Source organism: Schistocerca nitens, chromosome 6 (genome assembly GCF_023898315.1).
Source record: "Schistocerca nitens isolate TAMUIC-IGC-003100 chromosome 6, iqSchNite1.1, whole genome shotgun sequence".
Lineage (NCBI taxonomy): Eukaryota > Metazoa > Arthropoda > Insecta > Orthoptera > Acrididae > Schistocerca > Schistocerca nitens.
In genome coordinates this window covers 601,586,540-601,607,036 of record NC_064619.1, presented here as the reverse complement: position 1 = coordinate 601,607,036, position 20,497 = coordinate 601,586,540, and the positions used below count along the sequence as shown (strand labels likewise).

General features: G+C 38.1%; 1 protein-coding gene across 2 annotated transcripts in view; it reads left to right on the top strand.

Moving 5' to 3' along the window:
• The window catches only part of LOC126262614 (putative phosphatidate phosphatase), a 132,869-nt gene that overhangs the window by 45,386 nt on the left and 66,986 nt on the right, over positions 1-20,497 (top strand). The gene's annotated exons all lie outside the window — the stretch shown is intronic.

Below are 20,497 nucleotides of genomic sequence, written 5' to 3'. Positions count from 1 at the left end.
CAGCAAGGCCATTTTGGTTAGTGTTACAAGGCCAGATCAGTCAATCATCCAGACTGTTGCCCCTGCAACTACTGAAAAGGCTGCTGCCCCTCTTCAGGAATCACGCGTTTGTCTGGCCTCTCAACAGATACCCCTCCATTGTGGTTGCACCTATGGTACGGCTATCTGTATCGCTGAGGCACGCAAGCCTCCCCACCAACGGCAAGGTCCATGGTTCATGGGGGAGACTAAATACCTAGTTATTACAATTACAAACAACTTAAATTGGAAGGAACACATAGAAAATGTTGTGGGGAAGGCTAACCAAAGATTACATTTTATTGGCAGGACACTTAGAAAATGTAACAGACCTACTAAGTAGATTGCCTACACTACACTTGTTCACCCGCTTTTAGAATACTGCTGTGCAGTGCGGGATCCTTACCAGATAGGACTGATGGAGTATATTGAAAAAGTTCAAAGAAGGGCTGCATGTTTTGTATTATCGCGAAATAGGGGAGAGAGTGTCACAGAAATGATACAGGATTTGGGCGGGAAATCATTAAAAGAAAGGCGTTTTTCATTGCGACGGAATCTTCTCACAAAATTCCAATCACCAACTTTCTCGTCCGAATGCGAAAATATTTTGTTGACACCGACCTACATAGGGAGGAATGATCACAATGATAAAATAAGGGAAATCAGAGCTTGTATGGAAAGATGTAGGTTTTCATTCTTTCCGTGCACTATACGAGATTGGAATAATAGAGAATTGTGAAGGTGGTTCGATGAAACCTCCACCTAAAAGTGATTTGCAGAGTATCCATATAGATGCAGATGTAGATGTAGAAGCACAAAAGTTCCTCCATTGCTAAACTTGTTTATTTGCACCCTTTGAAAAACCCTCTTTACATGAAAATGCTGCATCACTACACATTTATTTGAATTTATATGACTTCCCCGTCACCTATTTTCAGAAATAGTTTTAGAGAACCATTCATTGGAAGTTTCCAAAATGTTCTGCTTTTGTTGTTTACCATAGTCTGATCTCAAGAACGAATTTAAAAAGCAATGTCAGTCCCTGTATGGTTTACGTCCAGATAATTATCTAAGGAAACTTTAGGCAAATTTCAAAGTGTGAAAGTAACTTACAGATACTCATTTAAGATAAAAGTAAATAGTAAACAAGATACCATGTATAAGGCTGCGGACTTCAGTTGGCTGCTCTCAAGAATACTAGTACTCTACTATGAAAGGGTGGCCATACTATAGTGGTGTATGGGTCTGGCATTGTCTTGCATAAATTGTTGATGTGCCAGTGGGAAAACTGACAAATTATGGGGGGGGAAAGTGGCTAGATGGTACTTTGAGAGATAAATTTCCTTGTAGTGCTGACAGAAATACTGTTGTTGTTGTTGTTGTTGTGGTCTTCAGTCCTGAGACTGGTTTGTTGCAGCTCTCCATGCTACTCTATCCTGTGCAAACTTCTTCATCTCCCAGTGCCTACTGCAACCTACATCCTTCTGAAACTGCTTAGTGTATTCATCTCTTGGTCTCCCTCTACGATTTTTACCCTCCACGCTGCCCTCCAGTACTAAATTGGTGATCCCTTGATGCCTCAGAACATGTCCTACCAACCGAACCCTTCTTCTGGTCAAGTTGTGCCACAAACTCCTCTTCTCCCCAATCCTATTCAATACTTCCTCATTAGTTATGTGATCTACCCATCTAATCTTCAGCATTCTTCTGTAGCACCACATTTCGAAAGCTTCTATTCTCTTCTTGTCTAAACTATTTATGGTCCATGTTTCACTTCCATACATGGCTACACTCCATACAAATACTTTCAGAAAAGACTTCCTGACACTTAAATCTATACTCGATGTTAACAAATTCCTCTTCTTCAGAAACGCTTTCCTTGCCATTGCCAGTCTACATTTTATATCCTCTCTACTTCGACCATCATCAGTTATTTTGCTCCCCAAATAGCAAAACTCCTTTACTACTTTAAGTGTCTCATTTCCTAATCTAATTCCCTCAGCATCACCCGACTTAATTCGACTACATTCCATTATCCTCGTTTTGCTTTTGTTGATGTTCATCTTATACCCTTCTTTCAAGACACTGACCATTCCATTCAACTGCTCTTCCAAGTCCTTTGCTGTCTCTGACAGAATTACAATGTCATCGGCGAACCTCAAAGTTTTTATTTCTTCTCCATGGATTTTAATACCTACTCCGAACTTTTCTTTTGTTTCCTTTACTGCTTGCTCAATATACAGATTGAATAACACTGGGGAGAGGCTACAACCCTGTCTCACTCCCTTCCCAACCACTGCTTCCCTTTCATGTCCCTCGACTCTTATAACTGCCATCTGGTTTCTGTACAAATTGTAAATAGCCTTTCACTCCCTATATTTTATCCTTGCCACCTTCAGAATTTGAAAGAGAGTATTCCAGTCAACATTGTCAAAAGCTTTCTCTAAGTCTACAAATGCTAGAAACGTAGGTTTGCCTTTCCTTAACCTATCTTCTAAGGTGAGTTGTATTGTCAGTGGCAGCATTGCCTCACGTGTTCCAGTATTTCTACGGAATCCAAACTGATCTTCCCCGAGGTCGCCTTCTACTAGTTTTCCCATTCGTCTATAAAGAATTCGTGTTAGTATTTTTCAGCTGTGGCTTATTAAACAGATTGTTTGGTAATTTTCACATCTGTCAACACCTGCTTTCTTTGGGATTGGAATTATTATATTCTTCTTGAAGTCTGAGGGTATTTCGCCTGTTTCATACATCTTGCCCACCAGATGGTAGAGTTTTGTCAGGACTGGCTCTCCCAAGGCCGTCAGTAGTTCCAATGGAATGTTGTCTACTCCGGGGGCCTTGTCTCGACTCAGGTCTTTCAGTGCTCTGTCAAACTCTTCACGCAGTATCGTATCTCCCATTTCATCTTCATCTACATCCTCTTCCATTTCCATAATATTGTCCTCAAGTACATCGCCCTTGTATAGACCCTCTATATACTCGTTCCACCTTTCTGCTTTCCCTTCTTTGCTTAGAACTGGGTTTCCATCTGAGCTCTTGATGTTCATACAAGTGGTTCTCCTATCTCCAAAGGTCTCTTTAATTTTCCTGTAGGCAGTATCTATCTGACCCCTAGTGAGATAAGCCTCTGCATCCTTACATTTGTCCTCTAGCCATCCCTGCTTAGCCATTTTGCACTTCCTGTCGATCTCATTTTTGAGACGTTTGTATTCCGTTTTGCCTGCATCATTTATTGCATTTTTATATTTTCTTCTTTCATCAATTAAATTCAATATATCTTCTGTTACCCAAGGATTTCTACTAGCCCTCGTCTTTTTACCTACTTGATCCTCTGCTGCCTTCACTACTTCATCCCTCAAAGCTACCCATTCTTCTTCTACTGTATTTCTTTCCCCCATTGCTGTCAATTGTTCCCTTATGCTCTCCCTGAAACTCTCTACAACCTCTGGTTCTTTCAGTTTATCGAGGTCCCATCTCCTTAAATTCCCATCTTTTTTGCAGTTTCTTCAGTTTTAATCTACAGTTCATAACCAATAGATTGTGGTCAGAGTCCACATCTGCCCCTGGAAATGTCTTACAATTTAAAACCTGGTTCCTAAATCTCTGTCTTACCATTATATAATCCATCTGATACCTTTTAGTATCTCCAGGGTTCTTCCATGTATACAAACTTCTTTCATGATTCTTAGACCAAGTGTTAGCTATGATTAAGTTGTGCTCTGTGCAAAATTCTACCAGGCAGCTTCCTCTTTCATTTCTTAGCCCCAATCCATATCCACCTACTACGTTTCCTTCTCTCCCTTTTCCTACACTCGAATTCCAGCCACCCATGACTATTAAATTTTCATCTCCCTTCACTATCTGAACAATTTCTTTTATTTCATCATACATTTCTTCAATTTCTTCCTCATCTGCAGAGCTAGTTGGCATATAAACTTGTACTACTGTAGTAGGTGTGGGCTTCGTATCTATCTTGGCCACAATAATGCGTTCACTATGCTGTTTGTAGTAGCATACCTGCATTCCTATTTTCCTATTCATTATTAAAACTACTCCTGCATTACCCCTATTTGATTTTGTGTTTATAACCCTGTAGTCACCTGACCAGAAGTCTTGTTCCTCCTGCCACCGAACTTCACTAATTCCCACTATATCTAACTTTAACCTATCCATTTCTCTTTTTAAATTTTCTAACCTACCTGCCCGATTAAGGGATCTGACATTCCAAGCTCCGATCCGTAGAACGCCAGTTTTCTTTCTCCTGATAACGACATCCTCTTGAGTAGTCCCCGCCCGGAGATCCGATTGGGGGACTATTTTACCTCCGGAATATTTTACCCAAGAGGACGCCATCATCATTTTACCCAAGAGGACGCCATCATCATTTAATCATACAGTAAAGCTGCATGCCCTCGGGAAAAATTACGGCCGTAGTTTCCCCTTGCTTTCAGCCTTTCGCAGTACCAGCACAGCAAGGCCGTTTTGGAAATACTAAAAGGAGAAAATATTAACTTTAGAACTTAGATGTTTCTTCCTCTAAGAAAGAAGAATCTGTCTTTCTTGCCTGAGGAACGAATGTACAAAAATTCGTTGTTCTTATAACCTTGATCCAAAATGAGGATAACTGACATATATGTATTTGATAAGTTCTTCCTCTGTCTGCTTCCAGTGATCTAGCTATCAACCCACCGCTCTTTGCAGCACAAATTTTTGTTTTTAAGTAATAAGTATGGATGTTCATTTCATTGACATGATTCTATTTTGGCTTGATATCTTTATGAGAGAATCTTCATCTTTCTTGTTCCTCTTATTATGAAGCAGCTTATAAATATATTTCTTTCCCTCTATTTCTTGCAAGTAAAATATCTGACTGCCTTTAACTAAGGATTTCTTTCATGTTTGAAATTTTTAATCCTGTTGACAGTCATGTGAAAGCACATGGTATGATATTGTTCTTTGTTGACACATACTGAATGTAGAAATTAACAAGCATCTGTTTAGTCTGTTATTCATTAACTTTTTTCTTCTCATCAGTGTTCTGGCTGATTTGATGTGACTCACCGTGAATTCCTGTCTTTTGCCAACTACTTCATCTCAGAATAGCACTTGCACCCTGAATTCTTCATTATTTGTTGGATATTTTCTAATCTCTACCTTCTCCAACAATTTTTACCCTCTACAGCTTCCTCCAGTTCCATGAAAATTGTTTGTTAATGTCTTGACACGTGTCCTTCCAACCTATCCCTTCTTCTTGTCTGTGTTTTCTGTAAGTTTCTTCCTTCATTGATTCTGCAGAGACACACCTCGTTATCATATCATTGTACCAAATTTTCAACATCCTTCTATAGCACCTCCTCTCAAACACTTTGATTCTTTTCTTGTACAGTCTTCCCACAGTCCACGATTCACTTCTATACAGTGCTATGCTCGAAATGTACTCCTCAAATTAAGGCCTATGTTTGATACTAGTAGACATCTTTTGGCCAGGTATTAACTTAAAATACATTAAAAAGGATAGTGCTGTGTCTGTTCTCAAACTGTCAGTGGATAACTTTCATTTTTTTCTTTCAGTTTGTATAACTGGTACATATGTTTCCTGTAAAAACCATAAAAGCCAAAAATGCCTTTAGCTCGTTTTTATCTCAAGACACCAGAAAATTTTACCAGGCATCCAGTGATAATTGTCATAATATGCATTTCTTTCTTTCTTTCTTTCCAAACTCTGATTTTTCAAGGTTTATGGTAACCGTCCATCTTCTGAATTCTTGGAATACTGTGCTCATAATCTACAAGGTAACTTCAAAAAGTAAGTTGCTCATTATTTCGTTGTTATGACATAACTTTTACTTTATGCTGCACTACACTTCAAAACTGCAAAGATATACACCACTGTTTCTCAACACAATTACCAAATCATGGTAAACATTTTTCAGAACACTGTACCAGTTGTTCAATATCACAGTGGTAGAAATCAAATCCTTGGTCACGGAGCCATTTGAGAATTGCTGTGTGAACATCCTAACCATTGCAAAAATCTGCCTGGACATTGTCATCTTTGGTTAATGTCAGTCACTGTCCTTTCTGACCAGCATCACCCATGTCTGTGTACGATTCATCAAATTGTTGGCACCATTTCACTACAGCTGTATACAATATTGCATTTGGTTCATTTTCTCAGAATCTCACAGTGAATGTTTGTGCAGTTCAGATGTTTTGCTCAAAAGAATGGTACTGTTGCGTATACTTTAACTTCGGAGTATGTTTCCATTTGCTGCGCAATTTCACTCCCACACTGTTATCCATACTTTAGCAGAACTGTCTGTAGGAAACCCAGAACATTTGCTCTCTTCTGGCAATGCACCACTCTTGTACAGTGGTCTTAGGTTGAGACGCCATTGCAACTTATTTTTGAAGTACCTTTAGTATACACACAGCAATAAGAGTTAATGTGCAACTAAATACAAATCAGATGTTAAACAGTCCTGTTTGACTTTGCATTCTGAACTGTATCCTACAATCAGTGCTGTATGCCGTTTGTAGCTTCTCTTGCAACAGCTATTATCAAGCCTAAGTATTACTACTTAGGAAGAACAACAGTAGCAGTAATATTATATATATCAGACTTGCAAGAGCAAGTAAAGGGGAGACATTTACCCCACAAGTTGATACATGCACAAACAATAAATCTAAAAGTATGTGTATCTTCATTATAATTGGCAGTTTTCATGACTGACTACAGCTATGTGGGCAATTAAAAGAAAATTTGGCAACAGTTGCAGAATTCAGCATATTGCTTTAATGACTTTATGTATATGGTGACTAAATGTGGCAGTATTTGGTTTCTGGCCATAAAAATAAAAAATAAGTCCAGAAATAAGTATTATACATTTTAGAACGATTCTCATCTGTTAAACATTATTTATTTTTGTACAGTGGTCTTGAAAACATGACATTAACAAAGGCTGATATTTCGTTCTTTACACTTCTACGTGCTTTCTCTTCTTATACATTTACCAGAGTCTTTCTTCCCACGATCTGAAAAAACTTTGCAGTATCAGTAATGAGTTGCATTTATTTTGTTAGCTATAGATGGAACTTTTTCTAGGAAATGATGTGCAAATGATCTGCCACTCTTACGAATGAAGTAGATTGATGCTAGGTATGTAATCTTCATGTTTTACCCAGTTTCTCTGCCCTTTTCTTTACCAAGTCAGCTGGGAATATATTTCTGCCACCCTTTTCTTGTGTAAAATAAATTTGTTATCTGTTGATGTAATAAATAAATGAAAGAAAAATCCTTCCAGCACTACACAGTTTTTTGGGTAAACCGATAATATGTGTGCGACTGATCTGTTCAGGCAACATCAGTTTTGACGATATTATCAGTAACAGGTTTCACGAATTCTGTTGTTCCTCTTCTTGCCATTACTAAAATTGAAATATTAGTGGCATCATGTTTTGTGAAAAGATAATAGCTGCCTCATTTGGATTTCCACATTTTATTTTGCAACAATTCTGAGTTATAAAACTGCCCTTTCTCCATGTGGGAGCTGTATTCAGCACTGTCTGAGGCTTGTCATACTTCATCTGGTCCTGACCAAATGTGATGCAGTGTGCTGTGAAACTTGCAGATGGCATTAAAGGAAGTCCTCTTAGAATGTTTTAATTTGATATAGCAGACAGGACAATTTTCTAACACGTGGAGGGAGGTAATTTTGATACCTTTTCTGAAACTGGAAAAAGACTCAATGGATCCCAGTTGTTATTGGAGTATTGCCATAAGGAAATTTGTAGAAAAGACCTTGGAGCGAATTGTCAACCATTATCTGGTCTGGATATTAGAGAACAGGCACCTCCTTAGTCACTCTCACTGCAGATTCAGGAGATGTTGATCCTCTGTCAACAATTTGATTCTGCCAGGGGTGGCTATCCTGCAGGCTGTGCTATGTAAACAGCATTGTATAGGGATAGTCTTTGACATCAGTAAGGTGTATTGCACTACTTGGAGGCACAATATTCTTTTGGCAGCTCCACCAATGGGGTTTTTGTGGCCACTTCCCCATCTTCATTTGGCCCTTCTTATCTGAACACTTTTTTTATATACCGAGTTGTTGATGTGTTGTCAGATAGTTTTTAGTAGGAGAATGGTGATCCCCTGGGAAGTGTTTTGAATGTCATCCTCTTTGCCATAGACATTAGCAGTATAATGTCCACAGTAAGGAGTCCTATGCAGTGCTCCTTATTCGTGGATGTTTTTTCAGTTTTTTCTCCCCAATCCATTGCTGCAACAGTACCTCATCAATTACAAGTTGCAATGAAGAAGTTGGAGTGGGTTGCAAAGATGGGATTTTGTTTTTTCATAGATAAGAGCGTGTGCACACACACTTGTGTGTATGTGTGCGTACGTGTGTGCGAGCGTGTGTTAGTTAATTTGAATCTGTCTCATCATGTTTTTAATTTACCTGCTTTGCATGTTAGGGACACCATTCTACATTTTACAGATTCAGTGAGGTTTCTGGGTCTCATTCGTTATTTAAAACTGCCATCGTAACCACACCTAAAATACCTGAAGGAAAGGACCCAGGAAGTGCTGATTTTTGTAAAGTGCCTTAGCCACAGGTCTTCGGGAGCTGACAGACTGTGTATGCTCCAGTTTTATAGGGCTTTGGTATGATTGCCACTGGAATAGCACACAGCCCTGTGGTGCTTCACTTTTTCATCAGGCGAGAGGACACTCCAATGTGTGATGCTCGTGGCATACAGATCATGTTGTTCACATTTTAGTACACTGTGTTTTACTTTCAGACCAGAGGGTAATAACTCATTTGCAACAGGTCTGCCCTCTGTTTTAACTGGGAATCAAACTAAAGTGGTATGACTTCTAAGGTTTTGGGAAATGTCTGACTTGTTCCCTAAAATTTTAGGGAGAGATTTGTAATGTGTTATTGGGGTGACCGATTCACCTACGTGTTTTGTAAGTGATCAGCCAGTCACATTTCCCTGTGTAATTATTTTTAGCTTTCCCCATATATTACTTGTGTTTTAATTGTCAGTTCTAAAACATCAGTCCATTTTTACAATAACATAAAGAATCATAGGCTGTGTGATTTTGCAGATGACCATGAAAGGGTGCATGTATTTGTGTAAGACTTGATCTCCATTACTACGTGGTTTTTGAGTGAAGAAGGCAGACCTTTTCTGTTTTTCATTACAGTTCCCACTTTCAGAGTTGTATTTTCCCCCATCATATCCAGGGATGAAGTTTATGTCCATTTAACATTGTGCTTCCCCACAATATTTGAAACACACAGTCTTTATACAAGTCCCTGGGTATTATCAGCATTATCTACAACCCCTCAGTTCACTTCAAAGTTTAGTCTGTAGGTGAATTACAAAGAACATAGTTTTAATGCACATTTAATTGGCTTATTCTTGGGTAGACAAAAATATAAAAATATAAAAATGCAGTAAATGAAGCATGTGGACAGGAATACAAACATCTAAAAAATGAGATAGACAGGAAATGCAAAATAGCTAAGCAGGAATTGCAAGAGAATAAATGTAAGGATGTAGAAGCATATATCACTGGGGGAAGATATATGCCGCCTACAGGAAAATTAAAGAGACCTTTGGAGAAAAGAGAATCATCTGTATAAATATCAAGAGCAAAGATGGAAAATAAGTCCTAAGCAAAAAAGGGAAAGCAGAAGAGTGGAAGGAGTATATAGAGGATCTGTACAAGCACAGTGTATTTGAGGGCAATATTATGGAAATGGAAGAGGAAGGAAATGAAGATTAGATAGGAGATATGCTACTGCATGAAGAATTTGACTGAGCACTGAAAGACCTAATTCGAAACAAGGCCCCAGGAGTAGACAGCTTTCCATTAGAACTACTGATAGCCTTGGGAAGCCAGCCATGACAAAGCTCTTCCATCTGGTGAGCAGTATATATGAGACAGGCAAAATACCCTCAGACTTCAAGAAGAATATAATAATTCCAATTACAAAGAAAGCAGGTCCTGACAGTTGTGAAAACTACTGAACTATCAGTTTCATAAGTAAAAAACTGGTAGAAGCTGACTATGGGGAAGATCAGTTTGGATTCTGTAGAAATGTAGGAACACATGAAGCAGTACTGACCATATGACTTATCTTCTGGCAAACCTACATTTATTGCATTTGTAAACTTGAGAAAGCTTTTGACAATACTGACTGGAATACTATCTTTCAAATTCTGCAGGTGGCAGGGGTAAAATACAGGGAGCGCAAGGCTATTTACAACTTGTACAGAAACGAGGTGGCTGTTATGAGTCAAGAGGCACAAAAGGGAAGCATTGATTGAGAAGGGAGTGAGACAGGGTTGTAGCTTATCCCTGAAGTTATTCTGTCTGTGTATTTGGCAAGCAGTAAAGGAAACAAAAGAAAAAATTGTAGTAGGAATTAAAATCCATTGAGAAGAAATAAAACCACGAGGTTTGTCAATGACATTCTAATTCTGTCAGAGACAGCAAAGGACTTGGAAGAACAGTTGAATGGAATGAACAGTGTCTTGAAAGGAGACTATAAGGTGAACATCAACAAAAGCAAAACGAGGATAATGCAATGTAGTCGAATTAAATCAGGTGATGCTGAGGGAATTAGATTAGGAAATCAGACACTTAAAGTAGTAGATGAGTTTTGATATTTGGGAAGCAAAATGACTGATGATAGTCAAAGTAGGGAGGATGTAAAATGTAGACTGGTGATGGCAAGGAAAGCATTTCTGAAGAACAGAAATTTGTTAACATCGAGTATAGATTTAAGTCTCAGGAAATCTTTTCATAAAGTATTTGTGTGGAGTGTAGCCATGTATGGTAGTGAAACATGGACAATAAACAGTTTAGACAAGAAGAGAATAGAAGCTTTTGAAATATGGTGCACAGAAGAATGCTGAAGATTAGACGGGGATATCACATAACTAATGAGGGGGTACTGAGCAGAATTGGAGAGAAGAGTAATTTATGGCACAACTTGACTAGAAGAAGGAATCGGTTGGTAGGACTCATTCTGAGACATCAAGGGATCACCAATTTAGTATTGGAGGGAAGCATGGAGGGTAAAAATCTTCGAGGGAGACCAAGAGATGAATACGCTAAGCAGATTCAGAAGGATGTTGGTTGCAGTAGTTACTCGTAGATGAAGAGGCTTGCACAGGATAGAGTAGCCTGGAGAGCTGCATCAAACCAGTCTTTGTACTGAGGACCACAACAACATATTCTTTTTGTACGTCCTATAACCAACCATAACATGAAGTAATCACGTGGCTTCATCTGTTGTCACATTATTTATGCAAGGGTGAAAACTACTGCATTTATGTACAGAATATTGGAAGAAAGGCCTTTTTTATGAAGTCTGAAATGTAAAAACCTATCCTGTCAATATCTGGTATTTTTGATTCCAAAAATCTGAATAAAATTTTTGTAAGTCCTTATTTCATTCTATGCACATGTAGCTGAATATGTAGCTATAATAAACAACTGGCATCTTCCATTGTAATTTTATGATTTGTTGCTAGAATGAAACTGTTAAAGATTGCTTCTGCTGAATTCCTTAACAGAAGGAGAAATACACTAATTCAACACTAGTGTCATATCAAATGCCGATATTCTCACACCTATATTTCATGGAATAAAAAAAAAGCTTTGATGTAAATTCATTGTGAAGTCTGAGCTTTTTTTCCTAGGCTTATTTTGAATAACTGCTGAACAGGCTTTACACTGTTTGTATTTTTTTTTAATACATTGCTCAAAAGAAAAACATTTGTATCAATGTCTGGTATGTTAAATTTATTTTGATATGGGCAGTACCTGTGGTTTTATAGCGTAACTTGAGATCTTCACTTTCAGTGTATGCAGCAACGAAAGCCACGATCCATCTGTTAGTTGTGTTACATATTACAGTATTAGGTGATCTGACAGAAAGAAGTGAGTATTGGTGTCCCAGTATTGTCTAGTGAGGTACACAGATGGCAGTTGTCATTTGTGGATGTTGTATTCAGCCAAACACATGCAGCGCACCATTGTAACGGGGAGCAAGTTGCAAGGGCAATGTGATCCAAGAAGGATGGACTTCCCATCATATTGCTGCAGATGCCATTGTTTTTGCATCTGTCATTCGTAGGTTGTGGGCACACTTCAGGTATGTGTGTCAGTACACAAGGTGAATTGGACAATGTGCCGATGCATTCCAACCCTGTGCTGAGATCAATATCTGGTCATCTCTGTATTGTGGCATCATATGGCTACTGTCAGAGGACTGCAAGATGATATCAGAAGGGCCACTGGAGCTGCTGTGCCCAATCAGATTGTAAGAAATAGGTTACAAGAAAAGACTTTATGATGCAGATGTTCTGTTCAAGTATGCCATTTGGCACATCATCTTGCAGTTCACCTTCAGTTCTGCCTTTCCCACGTCAGGTGGTGAATTTGTCACTGGCGAAATGTGTTATTCACAGAGAGTCCATATTTCTTCTGCAGTGATAAATGCTTACAGAGGGCATGCATGTTATCAAAGTTCTCAAAGTCCAATAAAAAGCATCCAGGTTGATGGGATGAATGATTGTTTCCACTATACTTTTGACACCTGTGAGACATTTCAGTTCATATTATGTAAATGAACAATGATGCAGTGATGTTTTGTTGCAAACTTAATTTAGGAAAGATAAAGGTATAATTTGGTAACGTAGCCAGTCCTTAATTATTACTCAATGAAGTGTGGCAGACGTCCAAAGTCATGTTTCCCCAATTCTTTTGAGCAGTGTATTTATGAAAGAAAGGCTTAATGATTGGGACAGAGGCACACATTTCAGGAATTTTCATGCTTTATTTTAATTTTGTTATGGCATTCAGTTGTTCTGTAACAAATGCAGTGCAACATAATGAAAATACAGTTTATATTACCTTTTGTGTAACTACTATTCAAAGCAAATTTTAAACATTGTAACTGCAAGTTGTGTATAACATCTGTGATAAAGTGAAAACTAAGGTACATGAAGTTTCAAATCATGAGAATATAAATGATGGGCATGTTCCCAAAATGAGTGCTCATGTATTCCATGTTAAAAGTTACATAACAAGAAAAGTGTGTGTGTGTGGGGGGGGGGGGGGGGGGGGTGCGCACACATGTGCGTGTGTGATTGGGTGTCAGAGTGCCCATGATTTTAACATTATATTCACTAAGTGATTCTTGTTTAATTCTAAAGTTTCTAAATTCAACCATGAGCACCAAAATAATCCAAAAAGCTAGAGAACCACCCAATCAAAGATTTAGAGGAAACCAAAATATTCAGGATAAACAGAGCAGCATTTGATATTTCATAAATTTCAAAGCAGCAATGGGGTTGTTACAACGTGCAAATAGTGTGGTTAGCAGCATTTGTAATTGATTTGTAGTGCCATGAAGGCCATGATATAGCAATTTTGACATTGTTCTCCCACTCTTTTATAGGACGATCAGAGCTTCTGATCAGTAGTATCTGATAGCCTTTATGTTGTGGGAGAAGGTCTAGATAATGTAAAATGCCTCAAGAGTTGCAAAATGGTGCTGACCTTTGATGAGTGATACAATTATTTGGGTGCTAGAAAAGTCAACCATATCATATCAAAGAAATTGCCTGAACATATGATGACAGATGTGGGTCAACACATATATTAAAATATGGTTTGCACATACACTATGTGATCAAAAGTATCCGGAAACCCCCAAAAACATACGTTTTTCATATTAGGTGCATTGTACTGCCAGGTACTCCATATCAGGGACCTCAGTAGTCATTAGACATTGTGAGAGAGCAGAATGGGGTGTTCCGTGGAACTCATGGACTTTGAACATGGTCAGGTGATTAGGTGTCACTTGTGTTATAGGTCTGTACTCGAGATTTCCACGCTCCTAAACATCTCTAGGCCCACTGTTTCTGATGTGATAGTGAAGTGGAAATGTGAAGGGACATATACAGCACAAAAGCGTGCAGGCCGACCTCGTCTGTTGACTGACAGAAATCGCCGACAGTTGAAGAGGGTCGTAGTGTCTAATAGGCAGACAGAACAATTTGAGGATGGCGATTGAATCTTTCAACACAATCAAGCACCTGTTCATAATGCATGGCCTGTGGTGGAGTGGTTACATGACAATAACATCCCTGTAAAGGACTGGCCTGCTCAGAGTCCTGACCTGAATCCTATAGAACACCTTTGGGATGTTTTGGAACGCCAACTTTGTGCCAGGCCCCACTGACCGACATCGATACCTCTCCTCAGTGCAGCACTTCGTGAAGAATGGGCTGCCATTCCCCAAGAAACCTTCCAGCACCTGATTGAACGTACACCTGTGAGAGTGGAAGCTGTCATCAAGGCTAAGGGTGGGCCAGCACCATATTGAATGCCAGCATTACCGTTGGAGGGTGCCACAACCTTTAAGTCATTTTCAGAGAGGTCTCCAGATACATTTGATCACGAAGTGTACCTTCAAGCAATTGATATCCATTTAAATCTAGTAGCATTAACCCATCATCACAACAAAAAACAAAAAAACAAATTAGACTTGTTATGAAGTGGACTCATAAGCAGAGATGATTCCTTGTCACAGGAAAATCCTAGTTTTCGCTGCACAATAATTCTTCCTGGGGTAGACAAATGCGAGGGCACTTAACTGTGCTTTTTGGATTACTAATGTGGACTGTAATGGGTTCTAAGTGTATTTTAAAGAACATAGTTCTTATTATAGGGAACAGTGATCTATAATTTTTATAAATAAACTGGAAGCAGTCTTGACCACATAAATTTTTTAATGTGGTGACCAGTTTCGATCTTATTATAAGATCATCTTCAGACCTACAACGAACAAGAATCCTTATAAACCTATAAATGATGAAATCGTATATTGATAAAACAGTAAATAACGCTGATATACCATAGATGTCTGCCAGAGGCGGTGGCGCATGGCAACCCTCTTGCTTGTTGCTGGTGGTGTACTGCAATGTGAAGGACACCAGCTGCTAATTAAATACTCGAAGCCCTGCCCACCGTCTCTGGCATAATGTCATGGGTAGCCAATCACGTAAGTTGCATTTCTGCCGCTTAAGAAAGTAACAGGGTAGTTACTGTTAAGTAATTATTACCATCTATGGAACTTATAAAACAAGTTAAAATCTTATAGCTTATAAAATATAGTGTAAAAAGGTAATTACTGCGACCTAAATATTGTGGCCCTCTATCATGTACTGTTATCGACCAAAGAAAAGATGATAACAAGAACGCCACTCTAGTAACCATGGCTACCCACTCGTCTTACTAGGGCCAAAGAGGCTATCTGTGGGGAAAGCATCCTGGTCGCTCTGAGGCTGCCAGGGAGACCCAATGAAGGTCGATCAGTACATGGTATGGGTAAGTGGTATGCGCATAAGTTCAGTTACCATTAAAATTTTAATTGAAAGACATCTTGTCAAAATTAATGTTACATCTAGAATGCGATATCAGTAGTAGAACGTTACAGAAATTTATAAAGTAAGAGCTATATTACCGTTACGGTTGTTGGTCTGCGTAGAATGCAACGTGATGACTATCGTTAGCGTAAATTTAATGACATTGTGCCACTAAAGAACAGATAAAACCACCGTCTGGGCGGTCATGTCATGGGCAGATGAAATAATGTCTGCGGTAACCATAATGTTATATTGAAATATAGTATTAATAAATATACCAATAACCACTGGCATAGCAGGGTGGGGGAAAAGACATCCCTTGTCAAATAGTAAAACACAAATAAGTGACATATAGTGTATACTTAAGGCAAGAAAATTGATTGGTGCACACACGCACCTAATCCAGCATGGTAAAACAACAGTCACAGGTTAATATAGTACACAAAATATAAAGCATGATAATGTGATACCAAACACATTGAAGCATAGGCACATTCGTCTGACGTAATGTCTGCCCATATGATATAATAAAATACAATATTTATAAACAAATGTGGTAAGCAGTAGCGTAAAACACACAATCGACAATAATTGTGTAGTAAAAAACTATTAAAAGGAATAATTACAGCGGAGATATGGTTATCATGACATTTATACTCATCCAGACTAATGGAACATCATGAAGCGTGAAGTATTTTAGAATAGTTCCTCAAACAGATCAAAGAAATATTTTTGTTTGAAAGCCAGTTGTTAGTTAAGTAGAGTTTCTGGATTTTTTTTTCCGATGTATATGAATTTCCAGTTCTTCAAGGGTATTAAGTAAAAGCCCTTTAGGGATGGTATGCAAGATACTAATATTTTTATTAATAGTCCCTTCAGAATGCTTATTTTGGTTAATACGTTGCCTGAAGATAGACTTAACTATGTGATGTACCAGTAATATGTTCATGATACCTTATTTTAAAAGTGTTCTTCTCTTGAAAATACCACTGTATGAGGTGGTGCAATGACGAGGCACAAGAATAGCATTTGGGAGGCAACAGTTCAAAATACTCATCCACAATCCAGATTTAGATTTTCCATGAATTCTCTAAATTGTTTAAGACAAATTCTGGGATTACTCCTCTGAAAAGGATATTACCTATTTTATTCCTGATTGTTTCAAATTATTGAATGTCCTTGTCATCAGTGGTACATTAAAACATAATCATAATTTTTCTTCTTGTTTGCACTCTCAAATGGAGCTATGACAGTTTAAAAGTGTAGTAGTACATATCTGTTAAAGTACAGGGTGCCTATAATTAAAGTTTCAGTTTCGAACACTATAGAGAGTGAACCACTGCTCAGAATGAACAGCAGATTATTGACTCAGGGGGAAACATCATTGGTGGGGGGGAGGGCCGAAAATTTTACCGATAGATGGTGCTTTAAGCATCTTAGTGTGAATGGGGGGGGGGACCGAAAATTTTACCAATAGATGGTGCTTTAAGCATCTTAGTGTGAATGGGGTCAGCTACAAATAACAGATGAATTGCAATACTACGGCTGTGGTTTAGAGTTGCACATTACACCATCTGTACTGTTTCACACGCATGACTGCACAAGGTCAACAGTCAAAAGTTGTGGCTCTGTTAGTTAGGTAGACTCATCCACCATGGCAAAGTTGTACTACATCAGATGGGAAAAATCAGCTTTTAATTGGTCTGAGGCCAAAAACCACATGAAAAGCAAAATAGCATCAGTTTTTCATTGTTCTGGGACCAAAAACTGCATAAAATGCAAAATGTCATTGGCTTCTAAGTTTTGTGAGACTTGCATAAGACATGTTCAGTATGCTGACCACTGTTTTCTGCCACAAGTTTAAATCAAAAAACAGTGTGTTCTACCACAGATCAGAGTATTTTGAGGGCCACATACAAAATGTGTTGTGCAATGTATGCCTTCAGTTCAGCTAAGTTCCTAACTGGGGCACTGAACACAACGGCTTTCAGATAACCCACAGCCAGAAGTCACACAGATTAAGATTAGGTGATCTGGACAGCCAGGCTGTAGGAAATAACAGCTGATAATTCTGGCATTTTCAAAATATTTCTGCAACAGCTGCTTCACTGTCTGTGCAATGTGTGGAGGAGCTCCACCTAGCATAAAATTTATCCTACCCACACATTCATGCTGTTTAAGAGTTGGAATGACTTGGTGCATGAAAGGCTCTCATGTTGTTTACTGGTGACATTGTAGGTAACAGGACACGCAAGTCTCATTTCTTTGAAAAAATATGGACCTACAATAAACAATGCTGTCAACCCTCACCATACAGTCACCTTGCAAAATGAAGTGATACCAATTGATGTTTGCGTGGATTTTCCATTGCTCATATTATGCAATTCTGGCAACCCAGCAGGAAGCAACTCTTGAGCATGGATGATTTTGTATGGATAGCAATGCAGGATGTTTTGTAGGATTTTATGCTCCATGCTCAAAGGCATGTCCAGTATTCAGGTAACTCCCCGTGCACTGCATATTTGCACAACACCTTTCAAACCCTCCTGCAATGCTGTGGCCACATCTTCAACAGATGTTGGATCAACTACTTTCCTCCCTCTGCCACATCGCACTTCAAAAGAACCTTTCCTTTTGGATTTTGCAATCATTTTCTCCAGACCCTTACCAGACATCGGACAAGTGCCTTTTTTCATACTCTTGAATATTTGGAGCTTTTGCATGGCTACTGGCACACAGTCACCATTCTTGTAAAAGAGCTTTACCAGCAGCACATGATCCTTCATAGGGACAGTCATGTTGGTTGTCTCAGAGGCAAAATGAAGAACAGCTGTGTTGTTGTTGGTGTGCATATTCTGATGCTTACAGCACCATCTAATGATCAAATTTTTGTCAGGCTTTTTCCCCCGTGACATTTCCCCATGCATCAGTAATGTGCTGTTCAAATTAGAATCTCATTCTGAGCAGTGCTTCTCTTCCTACAGCATTTTGAAAATTGAACTTATTGACACCTTGTAGATGAATTAAATAAGACTAAAGGAGAAGTCATTCACTGAGACAATAAGTCCCTTACAGACAGAGTACACCAAGTCTGACAGTACTTGAAATCTCATTCATAGGAAGCAATTGTAATATGTCACTCTGGTGAACTTTACCTTCACTTCTCGCAACTACTGCACCAATTGTGAAGTCTGTAAACATTGTACACCATTACCAATAGAAGGCAATTGTTGATAACCTTTTTAGGAGTTGCAGTATCATTGAGAGATCAGCATTCCTTTCAGTGTAAAGAAATCCCCTTATTATTGCTTAATAGAAACTGCATTTGTCACACTATTCTGTCAACATCTTTGAGGATCATCCTTTTAAAACATTTTTCCACCTGAATGATGATGTTTGGATTTCATGATGATGTTCATTGCACATTCTTTGTGTTCATTTAATTAGTAAGAAACTACTTGCATCAGAATTAATTTTTTAAATGTATGATGAGCAAACTAAGGTCCTAAAGAAATTTTCAGTGTATGCTCAAATCATAAAAATTAAATTAATGTTAGCATATGTGTTTATAAATGTTTTCATAAAAGTCTTGTTCTGAAAAAAATGTATAATTATTAAATTTTCAATTAAATGCTGCTTCATTTTCAAGTAATGCTCATACTTCACGGTATTAATTGTGCCATTTTATTGCCTGAGAGACAAAAAGGTCCACTATATTTAAAGCTATGGATGATGAATTGAAAAATTTATTATGTCAGTTATTTGGGCTTTTTGCAATTTGGATGAGTCAAACAATGTTACTATTTTCTTAATTGCATCATAATCAGCATGTTGAAAATCTGCTGTCCTTGAAATAAGTTACTGGACTTGTGAAATCATTTCATGGACCATGTTTTGGGCAGTTTCAGAGGTAATGTCAAGACTTTCCAATTGTATGTACATGTGTAATGCTTGTAGAAAAGAATTTTGACATTTTCAGTATCTGTATATATGTTAATTATAGCAAGTCATTATGTACAAGTTTATGATAAGTGACTCCTGTAACCTTTCCGCGTGAAGAAAGGATCAAAAGATAGATCAATACAGACAGTGTGACTTCAGTATTTGAAAACTCTGCTTGCACAGTTTCTCATATATCTCCTGTATTTATTTTTTTCCAGTTTGACTGATTATCATTTTAATTTTTCTTGTTTGCAGCATCGGCTTCTGCATTTATTCCTGAATTGCCATTCTATTTTCTTCACTCTGTCCCTGGTGTGCCTATTCTATTTTCTTGTATGCTTTTCTTTTGTAATTGTCTGTTTTTTATGGTGGCCATTTGGCATCACACAGTGAAGGGGCCTCATTCCACCTTCCTCAGGTTTTTCATGTATTTTCTTCATATGACAATTGCAGAGAGGAACTCAATTTTTCTCAAATTAAACAAAAAATTATTTGCGAAGTGCCAAAAGTAATATGAAAACTTTCCAATTCTGCATTTATGTGTTATGTTTGTAGAAAAAGCTTTTACGTTTTCAACATATGTGTTTATGTTAGTTATTGCAAAGGATTGTGTAAAAGTTTCTGATAAACGACTCAAGCAATCTTTCCACGTGAAGAAGAAACATAGTTAAATACTGAGATTGCCACTTCGGTATCTGAAACATCTACTTCTTTATTCCTATTTTGACTTATCTTTCTGCTCTTCTCTGTGCCGCTTCAGTAGTTCAAATACCGTTTAGTTAATTTATATCTAAGAGATAAAAAGTGGTTGAGTAAAGCTTTGCTCAGATATTTCAGATAAATTAAATGGCATAACACCAAACATTTGAGTTACTGTCAAGTGCATTATTTTAACCTGTTATACTGGTTTTACAACAGTTGTCAGATAATGCATAACCATACCAAATGCAAAAAATGATACTATGATGAAATTTGATGGAAGTTACCTGTGCATAAATTTTATACACTTGGCTGAACAATGTTCTAACTGCTCCATATTTATTTGACATTCATAATCCCCAAGCTTTGTGTATGG